Source organism: Manis javanica, chromosome 2, assembly GCF_040802235.1.
Source record: "Manis javanica isolate MJ-LG chromosome 2, MJ_LKY, whole genome shotgun sequence".
NCBI lineage: Eukaryota > Metazoa > Chordata > Mammalia > Pholidota > Manidae > Manis > Manis javanica.
In genome coordinates, this window is record NC_133157.1 from 127,291,745 (window position 1) to 127,313,010 (window position 21,266).

At 36.4% G+C, this 21,266-nt stretch overlaps 1 protein-coding gene and 1 non-coding gene across 3 annotated transcripts in view; one reads left to right on the forward strand and one right to left on the reverse strand.

Annotated features, from left to right (window-relative positions):
• Positions 1 to 21,266, reverse strand: part of TAF3 (TATA-box binding protein associated factor 3) — a 174,841-nt gene that overhangs the window by 85,064 nt on the left and 68,511 nt on the right. The gene's annotated exons all lie outside the window — the stretch shown is intronic.
• On the forward strand, positions 7,200 to 7,306 carry LOC118968959 (U6 spliceosomal RNA). Its single transcript, XR_005056842.1, has one exon. It is a non-coding gene; the product is annotated as a U6 spliceosomal RNA (small nuclear RNA).

Sequence of the window (21,266 nt, forward strand, 5' to 3'; positions counted from 1 at the left end):
GGTTAAGTGAAAGAACTCTACTGAAACATTTACAAACCACTCACTCATTTTGACACAACAGATACAATAAACCGTTTAGACTCTTAGCAAGACTGGGGGTGTGGTGTTAAAAGCTACACAGGTGGCATTAATAAACTCAGGATGACACAGTTCTTCAGGAGCCTAAAAAGCCCTCATCCTAGAGCCTTCCAAGAAAGCACGCTCCTGTCAGAAAGTAAGCCAAGGTAAAAGCAGCAGGATCTTCATTGCAGCACTGGGGAGCAGGAGGGCCAAGGATGAGCACATGGGCCCACTAAGTAGTGTTTTAAGTCCATGTTTACTGCATGGAAAGAAAGGCCTAGTGGGTGAATGATTTAACAGTGAAGTTTTACTCTACCTTCTAACACTAACAGCAAAGAAACAACTATTAAGGAAACTGTTATTTGAAATGTCCACATTTTTGAGTTCTCAAGTACAAAAGCTTAGGCAGCAGGTACTGTCTACCTCCCCACCCCACCAAAAAGTGGCAAGCAATGCAGTTTTAGACATTGACAATACACTGTAACAACTTACAGTACAAGTCCAAACTGGAAACATTAAAATGCAAATGAAACCAGATTTTCTTTCATTTATTTTTTTTTGATATGTATTTACTGAAAGTCCAAAAAGTGTCATACAGTGTGCACAGTGTATAAAGTGGGGAGTACAGGGCTCTGTGCTTCTGGAGTCTATAGTCTGGGGGTAAGAAGACAATAAATAGACATTAACTCTTGATTCCAGTTTATGACAGATGCTGTGAAATAAGTGTCATCAAAGTTAAGGGGATGGGACAAACACCTGCTTTGGCCAAGGCTCCCTGAGGAGGCAGCATAAGATCAGACCTGAGGATAACAACCATTTCTCCCTTCTGCCCTCAGCATATTTCGGTACAAATCTCCGACATCAGTAAATATTTCCAGTGTATCTCCAATAGAAAAGACCTTCTAAAAAATATGTCTAACCACACTGCCATTATTACACCTAGTAAGAAAGTTTTATTACCCAGTTCATATTCGCATTTCCTCAAAAATTTAAAAAATACAGTTTTTGTAGCTGGTTTCTTTGAATAAACACTGCAAATAGGACCACACACTGCAATTCATTGATATGTCATGTAAGTCTCTTGAGCAATAAAGATTCCCCTCCTCTCCTTTTTCATGCCATTTATTTATTTGCTGGGTCATTTGTTTTACAGAATACCACCTTCTGGATTTCTTTGCTTTCCTCCTCATGGTACCATTTCACTTGCTCCTCTATCCTCTACATTTCCTATAAGCATGTAGCTGGATCTAAAGTCTTGATTACACTCAAGTTCAGTCTACCTGGGGATACACAGCTGTTCATCATGTGGACTGGGACAATCCTTCCTAGGGACAGCTAAGTAACACAATGGCAAGAACCTGAGTCCCTAAAGGTCTTCATGAAAGACACCTGTCCTGCAAGCCTGGACCAGCCACATTGCAAAGTGCAGAATTAAATTCTTACTTGGCCTTTTTATTACTGTAGCTTAACCTTATCATTAATTAATGTAATTTGGTTAATTTTTTTCTAATGTAGGTTTTTAACCCCTTAAAAAGGGCAGCCAATGATAAACTAAAGGTCCTAAGCTCTAAGAAAATTCTATGCTCCCCAAAATAACAGAAAACTACATCAACCACCCATATACCCAAACTAACAAAGTAATTAACATACTGAATATTCTGGAAAAAGGAAAGCAGTTGGTAGAACATATTCACAGGAACTGTCCGTCCCAAGTGCTAGGGGTAAGGCTGATAGCAATCTATTTTCTAATGTTAAAATACAGAGTGAAGCAGAATATAACAACGAGAAAGCATGTGGAACAGAAAACCAGCATTCCTTTCATGAAGAGAGGCAGAGGGAAACCCGACAGGCAGTCTGAAAGAGCAGCACTGAACACACAGGCGGTACTAAGTAACTCACTGGGTTTCTTCCTGAGGTACAATCAAAACAATGGATAAGGCATTAGAAAGCTCTGCTGCATACCACCTACCCAACTTTGGGAAAGCCATGGAACTTAGCTTTTCTGCCTGTGGTGCAACTAGGTCAGTATTTCCCAAACTTCTGGCATTTGTGTATTAGTATAATTTTTTTGCAATTTTGGCATGCTATCTGAATTATTACCCCTTAATATTATTTCTTTTAAAATTTGGCTAATCTTAAACTTATATACCCACTTTGCCCCTGTGTTAATTATATTTTTCTAGTATATATTAGAATACAAAAAATAAACCTAAATGCTCATTTGTCACCTAATGTCATCTTGCTTGCCAGCATCTCACACTTTGGTAAACAATGGATTTAAATAATCTCACTAGCATTAGAATTCGATGCTCTAATAAGAAGGCTCCCAAAGGCTGTTGGTTCTCCTGGTGCTCTGAAGCTCTAAGGCAACTACACAAAAAATGGAGATGTGGATGTGCCTTGTCTTTGGACTCCAAGAGATTACATGTGCACTGGTCGTACTCTGTATGTGCCAGACATATGGATTTGCTTCTACAAAAATTGCTGAAAGTTATTCAAGTCACTCAAGTCTAAGCCAGTTGGCCCAAGGAACTTGGTTCACCCAAAGACAGTCACCTAAATTTCAGCCCACAATGCAAAATAAAGACTCACAGTAAGGCTGTATTTCATACGCACAGTGGTGGATAAGAAACCTGCTTTTAGGTTAGGGGTGTCAAGAGGCTACAAGAGACCAGCCAGAGAGTAAGATGCCTTTGTTGACACTGTATTGGTTCCATTGAGCAAGTTAACAACAACTTAGTAGAAATTTTTAAGGTTTCATAAAACAGCCACCTTTCTAAATCTTTCTATATTTTACTGGATTTTCAAATTCAAAGTTTACATCTGAAAGGAAAAGAGAGTTTCAGAGTAGTGATTTTAATTAGTAAACTGTCCCCCTCTCTGATCAAATAAGGTTTTCCTTTGAATAAGAATCATATCGTATAGTTACCACCTGTTTCTGAGAGCTCTGTCAGAATTGATATTGAATAATCCAATCCTGCTCTATTTAAATGTGAGCATTAGCAGGTATCTTATTTGCTCTACTTCTTGGTTAGGATGATATGCCAATAATTACCATCCATTATTGAATTTAAAAACAGGACACTATGAAATAGTAACTTTGGAGGAAGAACGGGGAGTTGTGGGGAAGAGGAATTAGACAAGAGAAGAAACATCACATGCATGCTCAAGTATGCAAGCCACAAATCAAAGATTTTTCATAGAATCAACTCCTATCCTAAGGAGTACCTTTAATTCTAAGGTGTCCAAATTCTAAGGAGCACCTTTATCCTAAGGAGTACAAAATACAACTCACTAAATCACAATCTATTTATTTCCTTTCACCTGATTGGTAGTTGCCAAAAAATTTTTGGAATATAACTTTCTGCCCAAAATAGGTACATTTACCACATAATTTTAAAAGTACAAACTTTATAAAGCAGAATTTCTGCCTAATTTTAAGTTTCTAAAAGAATGTTTTACAATGCAATATTTTTACCCCTTGAGTTATAAACTTCATAAAAATACTCAAACCCAGACTGTAACCAGGCATCTTCAGTCATCTGAACTGTTGCTAACAAAGCTTAAAATGTGAATGAAGCCAGATTGCAAGGGATAGTCATATTTTCATTGTCTATGAAAATAAATTGATTTAGTCCAAAAGAGGAAAAATTGTTGGCTCCCCCCAAAACCACATGCTTCTCTCGACTCTACCTATATTAAAGGCAGTGCTTGTCCCACATGCTGGAATACTGAATCATCGTTTTTGCTCCTGCCACCACTTCATTTAACAGCTGTCAACTTCTACACAGTCTACCTCAAGGGTCTCAAACTCTACAATGTTTACAAGAGAAGCTGACGCGGTTGGCTTAAGTTGTATTCTTTCAAATTTTATTTGCATACTGAAGACTAAGAATGCTCTTTACATCCAGAAAACTTGGGATTTCTCTGGCTTCTCTTTACATCCACAAAGATATATATGCTCTTATCTTTCTTGGAGCACATGGCCATCTCATTCTACCTTTGCTTTCTCCACTTTTAAAAGAGATGTGGATATAAGAAATATTTCACTTTTCCTCTTAATTCCACCAAAAGAAAGAAAAAGAACAGTGAAAGAGAATGATAAATGGAGTCACAGGATATGGAGGAGACTGGGGTGAGCCGGAGTCTACTCGTCCAGCCCAGAGTAGGGAAAGCTAGGTTCTAGTTAGCTTCAGCCAATTATGGCAGATGCCCAGAATTGCCAGGTCTTCCAGTTTCCAAAGAGAAGCCAGAAAAATCCCAAGTTTTAAATGCTGGCAACTATTTCATATTTCTGTAACTGGTTTTGGTCTCATTTCTACTACTCACTCTTTTTGATCCTTGTTCCCAGGTAGACTGGACTCTGCTCTAACTCAAACACACCATGAAACTCTAACTCCCTGATGCCCTAAAGAGGATCTGGTCTCTTTTCTGAATCCCTATGATACCTTAAAATACTTGGTGATGCTTACTGTAGTTTGTCACATAGCTCTCTGAATACTTGCCTCATGTCCCCTAGTGGATTGTAAGCTCCTCAAGCATAAGATTTGTATCCTACTCACCTTGCTACCTATGGGCCTTCCTAGTGCAGCCAAGAGCTTCTGGAAAAAACACATGCTAAATAAAAAAAAATTCTGTCTGCCTGAAAAATAATACAATTCAAAAGGGAAAATCAGTATTCTCATCTTTACTATATTAATAGTCCTCCTAAAATTGTACTTCTACAATTAATCCTAATGTCATATACATTACACAGTGCTAAACTCTGTATCATCAAAGCACTTTCAAAGACTAATCATAACACCTCTCCAGCTTTATAGATAAGAAATTATTTCACAAGATAAAAGCATACTAAACTAAAGATGTATAATATAGTTGACACTTCTGACCTTATTAAAAATCATACATTTTGTTAACTACCATTTCCCCACTAAAAGGAGTAACGGCTTCATGGAGAAACTGCAGGGAAGGGAAAGGGCAAAGTGAGCCTGGGATGTCTTGTGCCAAAGTGAGAGAACCTCTGAAGCTGATGGGGGCATGTCAAAGGACAGCCTGAAAGGGCTCTCACTGGTGAAATTTGGAGTAGCAAGATATAAAATGATTTAATGACAGGAAGAGATTATTACAAGTTGAATAAAAAAAGAATTCTGAGTCTAGTCTAACAACTTGACAGCAGTGGGAGGGCAACAGAATTCCAATGTAGAAGATACAAGAGCAACCGAAAATCAACATTTACAACCACCATTACAATAACTGAATCATCAATGAATGCTGAGGAACAGAACATCTGCATAGTCCCAACCTAGCCTGCTGCCTATTATTTGTTAATTACAAAGGGAGAAAATTACCTTTGCAATGAAAAAAGTCTGGCGGATGTCTCACCATTACCAAAAACCCGAACTAGATGAACTGTTGTTGCTGGCTCCTGCTATATGGCACCAGGGAGAAATGACTACCACCTCCGATGTTCCCTGCCCGTGCTTTTCACCTGGATTTAATCATGAGGAAACAATCATACACATCCCACACTGGCCTGGACACTCAATAATATTGCTGTAATAAGAGATTTGGGGTTGGGGGGTAAGGCTAAGAGATTGCTGGGCATTAAAAAGATAGAGAACTCGCATTCAGTGTTTGGACTTTAGGCCCTGAGTTGAGAAAAAAAAAAAAAAGGCTACTACAAATAATATTATTGGAAAACTGGGAAACTGTATACTGGACAATATTACATCCACATTATACTTTCTAAGTGTTAATTTGTGGTTATGTAGAAAAACTGCCCTTGTTCTTAGGAAAAACATACTGAAATATACAGTGGTAAAGTGTCACACTAGCTGCAATCACTCTCAAATGGTTCAGAAAAATAGTTTGGTGATGGCATGTGTGCATGTCTGAGTGTTCAGATGGAAAGAAGCCAATATGGCAAATGGTTTAAAGTATTAAATTTGCAGTATATCTTCCAAAATACAAAAGTTACTTATCAGTCAAAATATCAAAAAGCAAAAAACACTTATTTTCTGAGAAAAAAATTTAATATAACTATCACAGGCCCTAGTTGAGCAGGTAGAGAAATTTTTTTACTATGACATTTTTGAAATGTTTCAATATGAAATACTAATTTAAGAATTTTTCTGATTATTCTCAATAGATTTTAGCAGTTAGTTTTGTTTAATACTAAACACACAAAATAACTGTGCTCAATTCACATCTCACAGTGCGTCTAAAACATAACGAGCCATTGAATTGAAAGACCACAGGAACGAAGTTGATGATCAATGTAACTGGCCATCTAAACAGCTACACACAACATTGTTTTCCACTAAAGCTCAATTTCAAAGGAAAGTAGTTTTCAATGGTTGGCTGGTCAAACACAACATTAAATAGCCAGCACTAAAAAGTTAATTGAATGTTTGCCAGAAAGAGTATGACTTGTTGTTATATTGGATAATTAATTTCTTTGTTTTTATAAGAATTTTAAAGAGTGACCAACATGAACTCTGTGGGTAATTAACTTCATTCAAAAATAACTTCTTACTTTTGGGACATGGACTATGCTTAGGTTCTGAAACACTCTAGGGATGTTTTTATTTGTTTTAAAACTTTACTTCTTCTAGCAGCATTTTTCTTTAAGGACATATAATGTAACAGTATTTAGACTTCATTACAAATACTGTTAATAACATCATTGACAGTAGATACCTAAATAAATCCTGGTAAAGGAAATAGGCTCATAACATGAGGAATTTGTTAAGTAAATTATGATCAAATGCAATGGATCTTAGTCACTAATTATATAACCTAAAAATTAGTTTTTAGATTAGTGGTCTAGGTTTTTAAAAAAATTTGATCATTTGGAAAGTTTCAACATGCTGAAAGAAATCACAAATACTTATATACACTACTACTTCATAAAGCATGACTTTAAAAAATAATGTAAAAGATTAATATGGCATCCCAAATGTGAAATAGTTTGTGATAAATTTAGCATAAAAAAAGTCATGATAAAAAAAAAAGTTATGATCTCTTGCTAACTTAGGATAAAATTTCTATGCTTCCCATCAAAATCTTTACCTTCTTAATATGAAACCTAGAGAAAAAATTTCTGTGAAAATAGAATAAGTTAAAAATAAACACTATCCGTGCTCACTTCGGCAGCACATATACTAAAATTGGAATGATACAGAGAAGTTTAGCATGGCCCCTGTGCAAGGATGACATGCAAATTCATGAAGCATTTCATATTTTTTCAGAAAGGAAACAAGGTTGCAGAAAATAAACAGTTTCTAGAAGTTAAAAAAAAAACACTATCCTATGATATGTAGCTATGCTTTCCTCATGTAATCTCTCTGAAGGTTGACAAAATTGCTACTTAGATGTTTCTTATGCATGATAATTTTTATAAAAATAGTTTTTCTATTATAGTAATTAAAATAATCTGAATCATTTCATAACTTTCTATTTTCCAAGTTTGGGTTCCACAGCTCAATGACAGAGGCGTAAGAGTTTTCAGTGATGCCAACATTACAATGTTTGTACTTGTTTCCTTGGTTCCTTTCAGAGTTACAAAACAGCAACTGGCTGGCCAGCGTGCTGTTCAGTCATTTATCATAAAAAGCAGTTACAGATAAAAGTCACACATTTTATCTGTAATATTCTATCCACTAAAATCAATCAAAATCTCAAGAAATGACATAGTGTTCTATTCACTTCTTCATTAACATGATTTTGAGACAAGTGACTCTACTGAAAGTATAACTCATCAATAATTTCTCTAAAAGACTATTTGTATTCTTCATCAGTTCTTGAATTTTGTAAATAGACTTATTTAATAAAAGAGGGGGTATCACACTCCCTGACTTCAAGTTATACTACAAAGCTACCATGATTAAAACAGTATGGTACTGGCATAAGAACAGACTCATAGATCAATGGAACAGAATAGACAGCCCAGTTACAAACCCATTCACACATGGGCAATTAACATTCGACAAAGGGAGCAAGAATATACAATGGGGAAAAGATAGTTTCAACAGTAAATGATGTTGGGAAAACTGGACAGCTACATGTAAAAGAGTGAAACTGGATCACTGTCAAATACCCTACACAAAAGCAAACTTGAAATGTATTAAAGATGTAAATGTAAGACATGAAACCATAAAACTCTCATAAGAAAATTTGGCAAAAACCCCTTGAACATAAGCATGAGTAATTTTTTTCTAGGTATGTCTCCCTGGGTAAGGGAAACAAGCAAAAATAAACAAGTGGGACTACATCAAACTAAAATGCTTCTGTACAGCAAAGGACACCATCAACAAAACAAAAAAGCAACCTACAGAGTGGGAAAATATATTTGCAAATGATTTATCTACCTGATAAGGAGCCACATCCAAAATATGGTTCTAAAGAAAAGAATCTAAATTTGCTAGAGAGGAAATACTGATAGTATATGAAAGATCAGAATTCAGAATAGTACAGGATTTCTCTGTATATTTTAAATGCTAAGATAATGGAGTAGTTTGTTCAAAATTCTACCAAAAAATAAATACTAGTTAAGAATTTTTTTTTCAGTTAATTGACCTATGGTAGGCAGAACTCTAAAAATGACTGTCATTTCTATATAATGCCCTATGAAAATGATGAGATGTCACTCCCATGACTGTGCAAGAATGAGATTAGCCAGGCAGGCCTAATCTAATCACATAAATCCTCTAAGAGAGTTTTCTCTGATGGTAGCAGAAAAGAAAGTCAGGGATTCAAAGCATAAGAAGGATTTGGCCCTTACTGGCTTGAGGATGAAGCAAATAGTGGTAAGGAATATGGGTGGCCTCTATGACAGCCCTCTGGGGAACAGGGACTTTAGTCCTGTAGCTGTCTGGAATTAGAATCTGCCAATGAAGAAAAAACTTGGAAAAAGTGTCTAACTTCAACTTGGCTAGCATCTTGACTTTGGCCTTGTGAGACCTTAAGGCTAACACTTCCTGATGGGCAGGACAGTAATTATGCCATTGAGGAATGTCTGTTGGTTAGAGGAAGGGAAAGTTTTAAAAATGTGTGACATTCCGAAGTTAAATAACTAAGAGTAACCATAACTCTGGAATATATTCCACAGCTTCCATTAGAATAGCTAATTGTCAACTGATACCATGAAAATGGAAAGAGAAAAGATAATTTTAGTCCTAATAAAATGTGCAATCCCTTTGGTGATACAGGGACAAGACTATAGTTGGAGAGTAGAAATGTACTGAGTTTTATACCTAATCTCCTGGTATAAGCATTAGGTTAAAGATGAGGAAAGAGAGGAAAACAGAGGCTGTCCCTGACTCTATCTCCCTTGAAGACTTCTTTTGAGAAGGATGATTAAATCGATACAGGGTATACAGACTATAACAGAATATGAAAAGAGGTGGTATTTTAGTTATGAGTATGAATTCATGTAAGAGAGCACCTCGAAAAAGGAATGAGAATATCTGTAAAAGGTTCATATGGGCAAAACAGAGTTAAGAAGCTGAAGCTGGAAGAGCAGGAGAAAGAGACAATCTTGGTAAACACCCATCAGACAGGCTAGGATTATGCTAGAAGCAAAACGATCAATGAGAAGGAAGTGGCAACAGCCCAAGCAGAAGATAACAAAGAGGCCTGGTTCCAGAAATAGAACAGAAGTGACAAACCATATGAAGAAAAGCAAGTAACTAAAGCACAAAAGCCAGATGAGATACACAAGCATAGAGGAAACTACAGGAGAAGATGAGTTTTGCACAGTCAAAGGAACTCGTGGCCCTGTAGGGATTCTGATGGTCACCACACAGGACATACCCACAGAAACTACACAGTATGCAGTTTCCCCTACTTCTTACCTGTGTATCTGAATTTAAAAAGCAATGTGTCTTTCAAGTGATAAACTTTCCAAATTCAAAATCACAGACAAAACACTTCTCCCAGTTAGGCCTACACAAATTCACTGTTAAATAACAAAGCTTCCTTTCAGTAATTTAGCCCCTTGTTTTTATTAAAGATACTAAATTAAAAAACAATTAGCAAACTTTCCCAATATACAACCCAAATACTCAGCGTATTTTAAAGGCTATTTATAAAATAAATTTTTAAAACCCACAAAATTCTGAAATAATGAAAAGTTATTTCCATTTCAGATTCTTTGAGATACTGAAGAAAAGATGGATAGACAGAAAACTGGCCAACTGACCAACCAACCAGCAGATACATATACTGTTGGGATTTTGTAAGAAACAATATGTTTCAAACACCAACCTAAATTTTTCAGCAGAACTGAAAATCAGTTAACAAATATTTTCATTTTAATAAGTGACAATACATTGTATTATCAAGTTAAGATTTAATATTTTAATACAAAATGTCACTGCGCAGTTGAAAATGAGCACATAACTTTTGACTCCCCAAAAGCTTAACTGACAGTCTACAGTTGACTTACAGTAGTAAATGATAAAACAGACTACTATCTATGTATATTTTATGCATTCATGACATACCTAACTTTTTATTCCTAATTTTTCAGTATTTCAAGGCAACACAGTTCATCTGGGAGCTTCTTCAAATTGTCACAAATCTCCAAAAATTTTCCAATATATTTATTGAAGAAAATCTGTGTACAAGGGTACCCACACCGTTCAAACCCACTTTGTTCAAGGGCTAACTCTATATTGAAAGAATTACAAAATACTATGTGCTGCTTTATAAAAATCATTTTTTATTCTACAGAAGAAAAACTTGTACAATGGAGTTTTCATCTGTTTTTTCACCTTTTTTTATGTTTGCACAATTTTTACAAATCAAGTAGAATGCAGAAAAAACATTATGGTGCTTTCTCATAAAATCTATATTTGAAAAAGGAATAAAAAAAGATGAATAGACAGAAATTTCCCCCAATTTGAAAGCTCAGAAACTCACAAACACTAAGTCCATGCTACAGTCCCAGATAGACAGTATACACTTAATTTGATTGTAGATATGTTTAGTTCAATTCAACTAATTATTTCTTAACCAAACTCTTATGAAACCAAAGTGCATAAAAAACCGAGAACACTTCCAGAGAAAAGGGGCAAGCAAAATAGGCATTTACAATGTATTCTGAATTCTGTAATATATAAAAGCTTGTATACTATAACTGCTCAATAAATATTTAATGAGTAAATGAATGAATGATTAAACATCTGCCTTTGAAATTAAATTTTTAAATGAGGAAAATCTCATTTGTTAATATGAAAATTGCTTGTAAGTTTACTATCAGCAAAAGGCATTCACTGTTACAATTTTTACACATATTGTAATACCATATAACACTATTGTGTTTGAGTTAACAAGCAAAGTAGATACTCCATTTATACTGGCAATGGTCCACAAACAACAAAGCTAAGTCCAGTAGATACAACATTTTCAGAATGCATGTAAACTATTTAGATGAATTCTTTCTGCTTACAATCCCAGGGGAGAGAAGAGAAAATGATGTGTTTTACCCTAGGAGCTCAAAGCTCCCTTGGGAGGCAATTCAATTGAAATTTTACATTTGGTCTAGCCAGAGAGTGATAAACAGATGCCTAAATTAGCTGCCTTATACCATAATCAAATATCTTAAGAAAAAAACTTTCTAACAAAAATATAGAGAAGAGGGTGGAAAGAAAAAAAAAGGGGGGGAAGAACACTATCGAAAGCTTACTTAGTTTTTTATAAAAAAATATTTTTTTTATTCTATAAATAGTACACTGTAGGAATCAACCATGCTTTTCAATACCTGTACTTGCTAGTCTGTGCCATGGGGCCAGCTGGCATATAAATAATAAGTTAAACAAAACAAAATTTTTACAATAAGTTTTTTTTTAATTGATACAATTTTCAGGGTTTTTAAAATATCTGCATATGCAAAATTTAACTAGTATCTGTATCTTTTATCTTTTACTATCTTAGCACCTCCAAGTCTTTTCTGAAAGTAACTAGTGGTACAAGAAATAAATGAATCAATAAACACTGCAAGGTTAAAAACTGATGCACAAAATTATTCCCACATATCAAAATAGGTAACACTATAAAAGCAGCTTAAAAAAAAATTACAACCATCAACTAAAGACAGGTAGCTTAGTCTACAGGTATCAAACCTACAACTGTTATTTAATTGACTCCCTAGATTAACTAATGCTCTCCATTTTTTCTCTAAACCATTATCTGCTAACACCTCCCAGTCTGCAGAAAGCATGTGGCTTGGAAAGACTAGAATTACTCTCACATAGTTTCATAAATACTGTCAGCCACTAGCTGAGCTATGTGCTCACCAAAAATCAGTCTGCTGTTCTCAAACTAGTTTTTGCCAGTTCTACTGGTTACCGTAGTTATGTTACTTAATTAATATTAACCAAGGAAATATGAGTGCAAAAAGAGACTTGTTTCTAATGCAAACTAAATTGAATGCTTCACAAAGACTCAATATAGACTAATCACTGAGGGGAAAATATCTATTGATTTAAGTGTGGACAAGGATTTAAAAAATAAACTAGAAGGATTAGAAGTTAAAATCTGGAAGGATTCTGTACTGAGGACTTTGCAAGTTTTTAAAGTTCTAACTTTATTTAAAGAAACTGAAACTGGAGGTCACAAATGATATACCAGAGTGTTTTATGTAAGAAAAGCAATATTAAATTCCATTCTGAAAATATGATGTTTAAGTTTTTCATATATGAATCCCTTAAAAAAAAGGTGCCCCTGCTTTAACTTCTTTTCTGTGATTAACTGACCAATGTGACAGGATCAGACATTTCTACTCTTATGTTGGAACCTGGAGCACAAACACAGGAGCTCACTAACTGGTGGGCGAGACAATTCAGTGTGCAGACCCAGACAGAAATAGGGACAGGATGCTAAGAGTATCCAGCTGGGCTTGGCCAGCAAGAAGTTAAAGAAATTTGAAATGAGTCATAATCCTCAAAGGGACAGAGAGGTCAGCAGGCAGGTAAGAGGAGGAAGTCTCTGTAGCAGAGCAAGCCAAGGAAGGAGGTGAGAGGCCATGGTGCACCGCAGAGGGCTGTGTGCAGAGGGCAAGGGGGATGACAGAAAGTGAGGCTGGTCTTACCTGCCATGGCCAAGAATTTGGTTTTTATCAGAAAGGCACAATAATTTGAAGAATTTTAAGTAAAGCAGTAACCAGATTTCTGCTTCAGAAATATTGCTCTGGCGTAGGATGCGGATAGAGGAGGGAGGAGACTAACCTGGAAGTTAATGTGAAATTACAAATCTGAATTAGAACAGGGCCCATGGGATTGGAAAAGAATATGGACGTAATATTGAGGAGGTAGAATTGGTAAGAACTAGAGAGAGGGCATCAGAAGAGTATGAAAGAGAAGCACCAAAGAGGACCGCAGGCTCCCACCACAGGAACGAGGCAGATGACGGGGCCATTGAACAAGACATGGACTGGGAGCCCCAGACCAAGAGCAGAAATCCTCTTGTGTTTGAAATAAAGAACACGAGGTGGCATTTGCCCAGTAGGCCACTGGCTATACAGGTCCAGACCCCACAAAAGAGGTGAAGGCTTGGAGAAGGGGTTGGAGGTAGGAGCTAGCCACGTCCACATGGTGAGAGGCACAGTCCCCAAGCCAGGGGATGGGGGTCCAGGCTTGGCCACATTCAGGCTCTACGACCAGGGGCAAATTAACTTTTGTGCCTCTGATTCCTCATCTCAAAAGAGGGTCAGGAATAGCACTTCTCCATGGGGTTGTAGTGAAGGTGGAATGTACACGTGACAGTTTGCAGGAGGACCTGGCATGCACTGAGGGTTCCCCACACACAAGGTCTCACCACTGCCGTTACTGCACCCACACTGCTTGTATGGTTGAGCTCGGCTCCCAGAATGTACAGAGCCAGAAGAGACCAAAGAGGAAATCCCACAAATACAATTCAAAAGGGAGGAAGAGGAGCAGGGCAGAACAGAAGAGGAAAGGGTATTGTCAGAGAAGCCAAGAAGTCCACAGTTTTCAGAGAAAGGAAAAGTCAGCAAGGTGGAGGCTAGAGACAGGAAGTAAACCAAGTTCTGAAAATGTTGACTGGATTTGGGAAGAAGTCACTGGATGCTTTAATAAAAGCTGTTTCAATAGAATGGTCCCCAAACTTTTCTGATCATATATACCCCTTACATAAAAAAGTAATTTGCACCTCAATTATCTTATCTATGCTTCTTTATAAATGACATACACTATCACTGGCTAATCTCTCAGGGCACAATATATACACAAGGCACTTGAAGTTTTCATACACCAATAATGCAAATGATAAAACCCAATCCAACAGTTTTTTGAGAAATTCCAATTTTGGGGGACAATTTCCTGTTGGATCAGATTGATGGTGATTGTTAAAGTCTAACATAGCTAATAAGCATGGTCAGGAGTAGACGTGTAAATGCCACTTTCTTGTCGTTCAGTAGTGCCCACCTTCAAGCAGATGGCACACATGGTCACAGGGTGTTGGGCTTGAGTCTTCTTAAGACACCTGCACTTGGTGAGGGGAGGTTCAGCTAAAATTAGATACTATTAGCTTGAGCCATACGAAATTATCATTTTTTGCAAGTGATAAGGCCAAACAGTGGCAATTTCATCTGGTTCAACTGACATAAGCCATAAATACACTTAACTAGGCATACAGAGACCCTCACCGAAGAGGCAGACTGAACGACTGCAACAGCCCCTCAGCACTGGAGAACTGAGTGGGACGCATCAGTGTTTAAATGTATGAAATGCAAATAAGTTAAAAGTGGTTAAACATATCAAATATTGACAAACTTTTATTTAAAAACATTTTAGAAAACTTAAACAGAAGTTAAGCATGGTCACTATGCTCAGTGAACTACACAGTTATCACCTGGGAAACCCTTTGGAAACTGCTGTTGCAAAGGTCATAAGAGTTAGGAAGTGAAGAAAACACATTTGAATAGTCTTGGGAGGTGTGGCTGTAAAAGTAAGAATAGGTGCAGATCTTGGCCTAGAGGAAGACAGAGTTAAAGAAGGGCTTCCGATGTGTTTCTTAAGGTGGGAGCCATTTGAATATGCACGCAGGCTGCAGGAGAAGCAAATGGAGAGAATGCAATGGAACAGGAAGTGATGGATGGGAGCATGACCACTCAGCTGGACAGGTGGGCCACAATAGCAGGGCTGTTTTAAAACAGGGATTCAGGGCTGAGAAATGTCCATTTTGAAAAAAATCCCCCAAATTATTCTTATATTGTTATTTCCATTGAATGGAGCTGAACCCACAGACTTGAAAAGACTCAGAAAAGGGTTTTTTGTATCTAACAGATTTTAAATGCTTCATTTTTTCAACTCTATAATTTACACTGGGGTACTATTTTAAATGGCCAATCAAATAATAAAGATTTTAATAACCCAAGGTACAGTAAGGTATCCTTCTCTCTAATTCTTAACTTTTCTTTTACCACCCCCCAATTTTAGCTTGGATTGAAAAGCCTTTCTTGAGGTTTGTTCTCAAACTTCAGATGATTCAGCATCAAAACACTCCTGGGGTTCTTATCTGTCTCAGTCCCAGGCAGTTAATTCATTTTGCCTAAACAGTCCACAGTTATCACTAGGAAAGTCTTATGCTGCATTTTCATCTACTCTGCTCTCTGATCTCCTGCTTCCTTTCTGTGTAAGCGGCAGAAGTGGGGAAAGAAAAGGAAGAGAAACGGAGAGAAAAAGAACTATGTACAGAGCCTTTCCATTGTGAGGATAACGCCTTCCTTGATTCTTGTGACGACAAAGTTTCTCTCTGATTCTGCAACAATTTTGTAAGCAAATTCCAAACTGGTTCATAGTTACCCTGTTTTGCATAAAGTGGCAAGTCCCCAAGTAATTTCATTTTCCTTAGCAACCCTTTAATGATGGGATCAGTCTATAAGCTGCTTTAGATTCTGCTTCTCTTACTTGTCTTTAACTCTTATATAAAAGAAAACACTTCAAACAAAATTTAAAGATACTCTTAAAGAATGTAGTTAAAGTAATTTCAATATAAGATTACTCCAGTCTATATTATTTTTTCTAGTAATGTCATAAGTTTCACTTCCCTAAATAAGACTGACAGAAGTTACTTGAAAGCAGAGATGAGGTAGTAAGTGTGGAAAGTAAAATGAACACTAGAGCTGCAATGGGGAAATGGGAGGGGTTAACATTTACTGGATATCTGATATGTGCTACAATGTATACATGTTATCCCATTTTGTTTTTACAACAACCCTACGAGATAGTACTACTCTTAATTTGTTAATAAGGAAACTTAAGTTCCCTGAGATTAAGACAGTCATACAGCTATTAAGTGGAAAAAAACAGAATTTTAAGCCAGGTCTATGAATGCAAAGCCCATACTTTCCTTTGGTTATTATCTATTGTGAGTAAAGGAAGAAACCATATTAATGTATTCGGGATAAAAAAAATTAAAGGTGAATATGCAAAGATGGTAATAAAAAGGAAAGAGGTAAGAAAAAGCAAACACAGAACAGAGTTGAGGAGCAGAACAGGGACTGGAGGGGGTCCAGTAATGCCCGTACCTCAGAAGGCAGCAAGGCAGCCAGTACAAGGTGGGGCGGTTAGTATGTCAAATGTGGCTGACTCGCCTTAAAGTATCTACACAAGAAAGATTTGGCTTAAACGGGGTTCTTCAAACATAAAACTCTTTATAAAAAAGGTAATCAAAAATAATCATCTAGAGGCAAGTATCCATGACAACAGTCAGCTTAAAGAGCCTCCACTTAGATGGGAATGAAGGTGGACATGTAAGCAGGTTTGTCCCTGTGAGGAAGACAGTCTGATTATCTGGGGTGGAGTGGATTCCATATTGAAGTAATAAGACCAAAGGCACAGAAAAAAGCATTTGAATTAGAAACGCTTATAATCAAATATAGACACAAAAGAGAAAATGAATGTAAAAGCAACATGAAGGATAAACTGGAACCTAATGAGACTGGTTACCTGCACTGGTGGGTGGGAACTAGTGGGAAAGATGAGGTGTGGGGGTGGCAATTGGAGTGATGTCTCGGATTATACTTCTAACTTTTTGGAACCACGATATTTTTTTATATAAGAAAAAGACTCAACAATGTTAGGGCAGAAGCCTAAAAAGGAAACATAAATAGCAACAAATAGTCCAACTGTATTTCAAAGGAATAACATAACTACACTGGGGGTAGGAGAAAGGGAACTAATCCAAGTGACTCGTGTGTGGTTAAATATACAGAGCATAAAATGAACCATTTCAACCATTTTTAAGTGTGTAGCTCTGGGGTGGTAATTACAGTAGCAATGCTGTAGAAGTATCACCACTACCTATTTCCAAAATTTTTTCATTACTCCAAAGAGAAACTGTAGCCATGAAGCAGTAACTCCCTGTTCCTCCGGCCCTTTTGAAAACATTTTGACTAGGGACCTTTACACTGAAAAGTGAACAAGAACTGAAGTCTAGTTCGTGGGTTTTTCACGTTCTTATGGATCAGCAATTTTGAAACTGCTTTCCGTATATTCCAGAACACTTTGAGTTAATTTGGGCATCAGTGGAACTCATGCTTTTATACATAGATAGAGATAATTAGGAAACAGACGCAGATGTGTATATCTATCAAGTAAGTGTATTTCCTAACTCTGTCTGCTATGAACACCTAAAAGAAAAGTCACTGTAGTAGCAATGATCAGTTCAGCGTCCTGATCTTGGATTCCAAATTCCATTCTTCAAAAAAAGGAGCCAGGGCTGCGAAAAGGACTGATTTCAGGGCTAGACAGGGAAGTACAAGAAAAGATGGGTCATCTTGTTGGGCCGAAAAACAAGGAAGTGCTCAAATAATGATGGAAATACATCCAAGGACATAGGACGCAGCTTGATGGGCGCCCATAGGCCAAGTCAGGGACAGTTTAAGCAAAAAATAGATTATATCTGTGATGGAGTAAAATACACTAAAATAAAAATTCACAAGTGAATGAATACTGATACAAATACACAGGCAAAAAGTTGGAGAGAAAGAATAATATTCCTTAAAGTAGAATGCCAGCTAAAAAATATAGAAGAAAAAATGGAATTAGAAATTTGCCATTCAGCAACTATAACAGTAGTAACTCATCCAAGTAAAAATCATCAATGGGTGCTAAAAGTGGTAGGTAAAATTTGATGAGAAACAGTATTTACGTCACCTCAAAGCATCTCCCCGCAAGACAGTTACCAATGACAAAGAGGGAACCAATAACTTGATAGTAAAGAAACCTAGAAGATGCCACATTTACCAACTAAAATTAACATGCAGTCAATATTGCCTGGGGTTCTCCAGGTGCTGCTCTGGAAGAATACAACACCTCTTCTTTGGGATTCCAGACAAAAATTTATAACCTGAATCTCATGAAACATATCCAAATAGAGGGGTGTTCTACATAGTTTGTTGTCTTAAAAAATGACAAGGTTATGAAAGGCAAAGACAAACTGAAGAGCTGTTCTAGATAAAAGAAACCACAGAGCCGTGACAAGTAAACACATGTGATTCCTGACCGGATACTGGACCAGACACATTTTTGTTTCCTTTTGCTATACAGGATATTATTGGCACAACTGATGTAATCTGAATATGGTCTGTAGATTACATAATAGTAATACATGAGTGTTATTTTCCTGACTTTGTAACTGTGTGTGGTTATGTAAAAGAAACTCCTTGTTTTTAGATTAAAATATACACAAATACTTCAGGGTAAAGTGCTATCTTGCCCACAGCTTACTTACAAACAGTTCAGCAAAGAAAAAAAAAGCATGGACATATACAGAAATAAAATGATAAGCAAATGAGGTAAGATGTTAATGTTTGACCTATTTGGATGATGAATATGTGGGAATTCTTTGTGCTATTTGTGCAGCTTTTCTCTGTCTGAAATCATTTCAAAGTGAAAAGTAAGACAATGTACTAAACTAGCTGTTGCTTAATATTTTTTGCAAGAACCTCATCGAGCGATCACTTGAGTAATGCTTAAACACTACAGTGGCCATCTCACAACTGCCACTTTCTGATATGAGCAACTGCATCTTTTACACATTGTGACTGAGAAATCTTTCTTGTACTGAGTCAAAATCTATTCTGTGTATTTTTCATCCATCCAATCTGTATGCCTTGCCCTGTGTTTACAATGTTATTTCCCTAAATCCTTTCAGAGGTTTTCTATCATACTTTAATTGCAACATACACTTTTTTTAAAGACCGAACTTCTTGCTCTTGTTTCTTGCTTCTGAAAATTTCTTTTCTTAATCCTCTTAATAATGTCATTTCCTCTACTATAAAATGAAGTCGATAGACTAGATGGCCTCTAAAATCCTACCATGAAACTAAGTTTCTTTGAAGCAAGGACTGGACTATTTGTATACCTACCATGGAACGTGGTAGATGGGGAATATACGTTTTGGATTGACTGAACTTCCAAATTTACCACGTTAAATAAGATCAATGTTTCTTTGATATTCCCAGTAGGCAGATCTCTGCACTATGCCACAGAATAGGTGTAACTTTCCAAAATTTGAATGAGAAAACACCTTTAAAATTTGTTTCCTGTAATCCAGCAGCATATATAACATGCCATTTTAGAAAACAGCTGTGTTCATGAAAACTTGGGGATAAATCAAACTTGATTTACAGTTTTGAGCCCACTGCAGCTGCCCAAACAGTATCTATCCGTTCATGTGAACCTACTGCTTCTTTACACTATTCATTTTGTGACACACCTGTAAATTTACACAACCAAGCCAATCATCTCTGTTTAAGAGTCACAAAAATGCAGTTCTGTAATTTTTTTAGAGTCAACAAGGGCAGGGAGGTAAGTAATTTATCCAAATTTATATAGTAAGTTAGATTTAAAGTAGGAACTAGATAGAAAAGAAGCCGTAAGGCTCCCCTGTCAGAGCTCTCTCTGCTGTATCACTCTGCCAACTTGTTGCTAACATGACTCCTCTAGGATAATTTTGCGTTACATTTCAACATATTTGTTCTCTATCAGATTTTGAGAGGCTCTCTAGAAATTGAGCATGTCATGCCCTCTTTACTTGCAACTATAATAAACACATACTGTCCATTTTGTATATTTGAGAGACAAAGTCTTTTGTTTATTTCCTTCCTCATTTAATTAGTTCCCTCTGTTTTATAACATATGGTCCTTTTAAATAGAATTCTGCATTCTGATATACTATTGACATGGAGGTATTAAAGACAGCTCTTGCGGTCAGGAACCCAGAACATTAAAATATAACTGAAGACTCTTAAGAGTCTTCACCAAAAAATTACAACACACTGTGGAAAAACAGTATATTGGAAGAACTAACTTTTTGAGATGTGAATTTCTCCCTAATTTTTCTCTTTGTCCCTCTAAAACACTGATATGCTGGATTTGCAGAAAATTACACATGCTAAAAATGGTATACATTCTCTAGTACTAATTGTAAAAAATGCTGTTTGCCAAATCACAACATAGGTAGCTTCATGATAAGTAGAAAGGAGTTGATTTTGATAACCTTGGCAATCAGAATAGAAACCATTCAGAAAATGCACACAGATGAGGGACTCAAAGCACGCAATGATACTACTTGTTTATGTAGAGTAGCTTATTCTAGGAATATGAATGCATTTATAAGAAATTGTTCTAAAAAGAAACAGTGGCAGCAACATGTACCTATCACACAATCTGAGTGTGGGGGCAATATGAGAAAATTGTGATATAGCTTCTGTTATTCCACTGATTATTACCTGAAATACTCTTAAGCATTACTTTCCAGTCTAGAGGTACTGGTCAGGATCACTGTACAGTTTTTATTCCCACATCCTCTAATTCCTTCTAACCTAATATATTACACATTTCATGACAGATGATCACATTAATTAGAAAATATCTTTTGTGTTTCAGATATGTAGAAATGTTATAAATGAAGCCACTTTTCTAAATTAAAGTTTTATTTTTTCCAAAAGTCTAAGGAGTGAATTTTAAAAATCCAAGTATGTGTTTTCCTTCATATGCATTATTATCTTGAGTGATACAGGTTGATAAGATTAAGAAACAAAACCAAAATCAGAACAATATATAAAAAGCCACACATAAAGTTAGAAAGGTAAAAAGCAAAGGTCCATTAGATGAATGAAGTAATTGCCCAAAAGGAAGAGGAAGAAAATGAGATATCCTAAGCATATCCCCTGT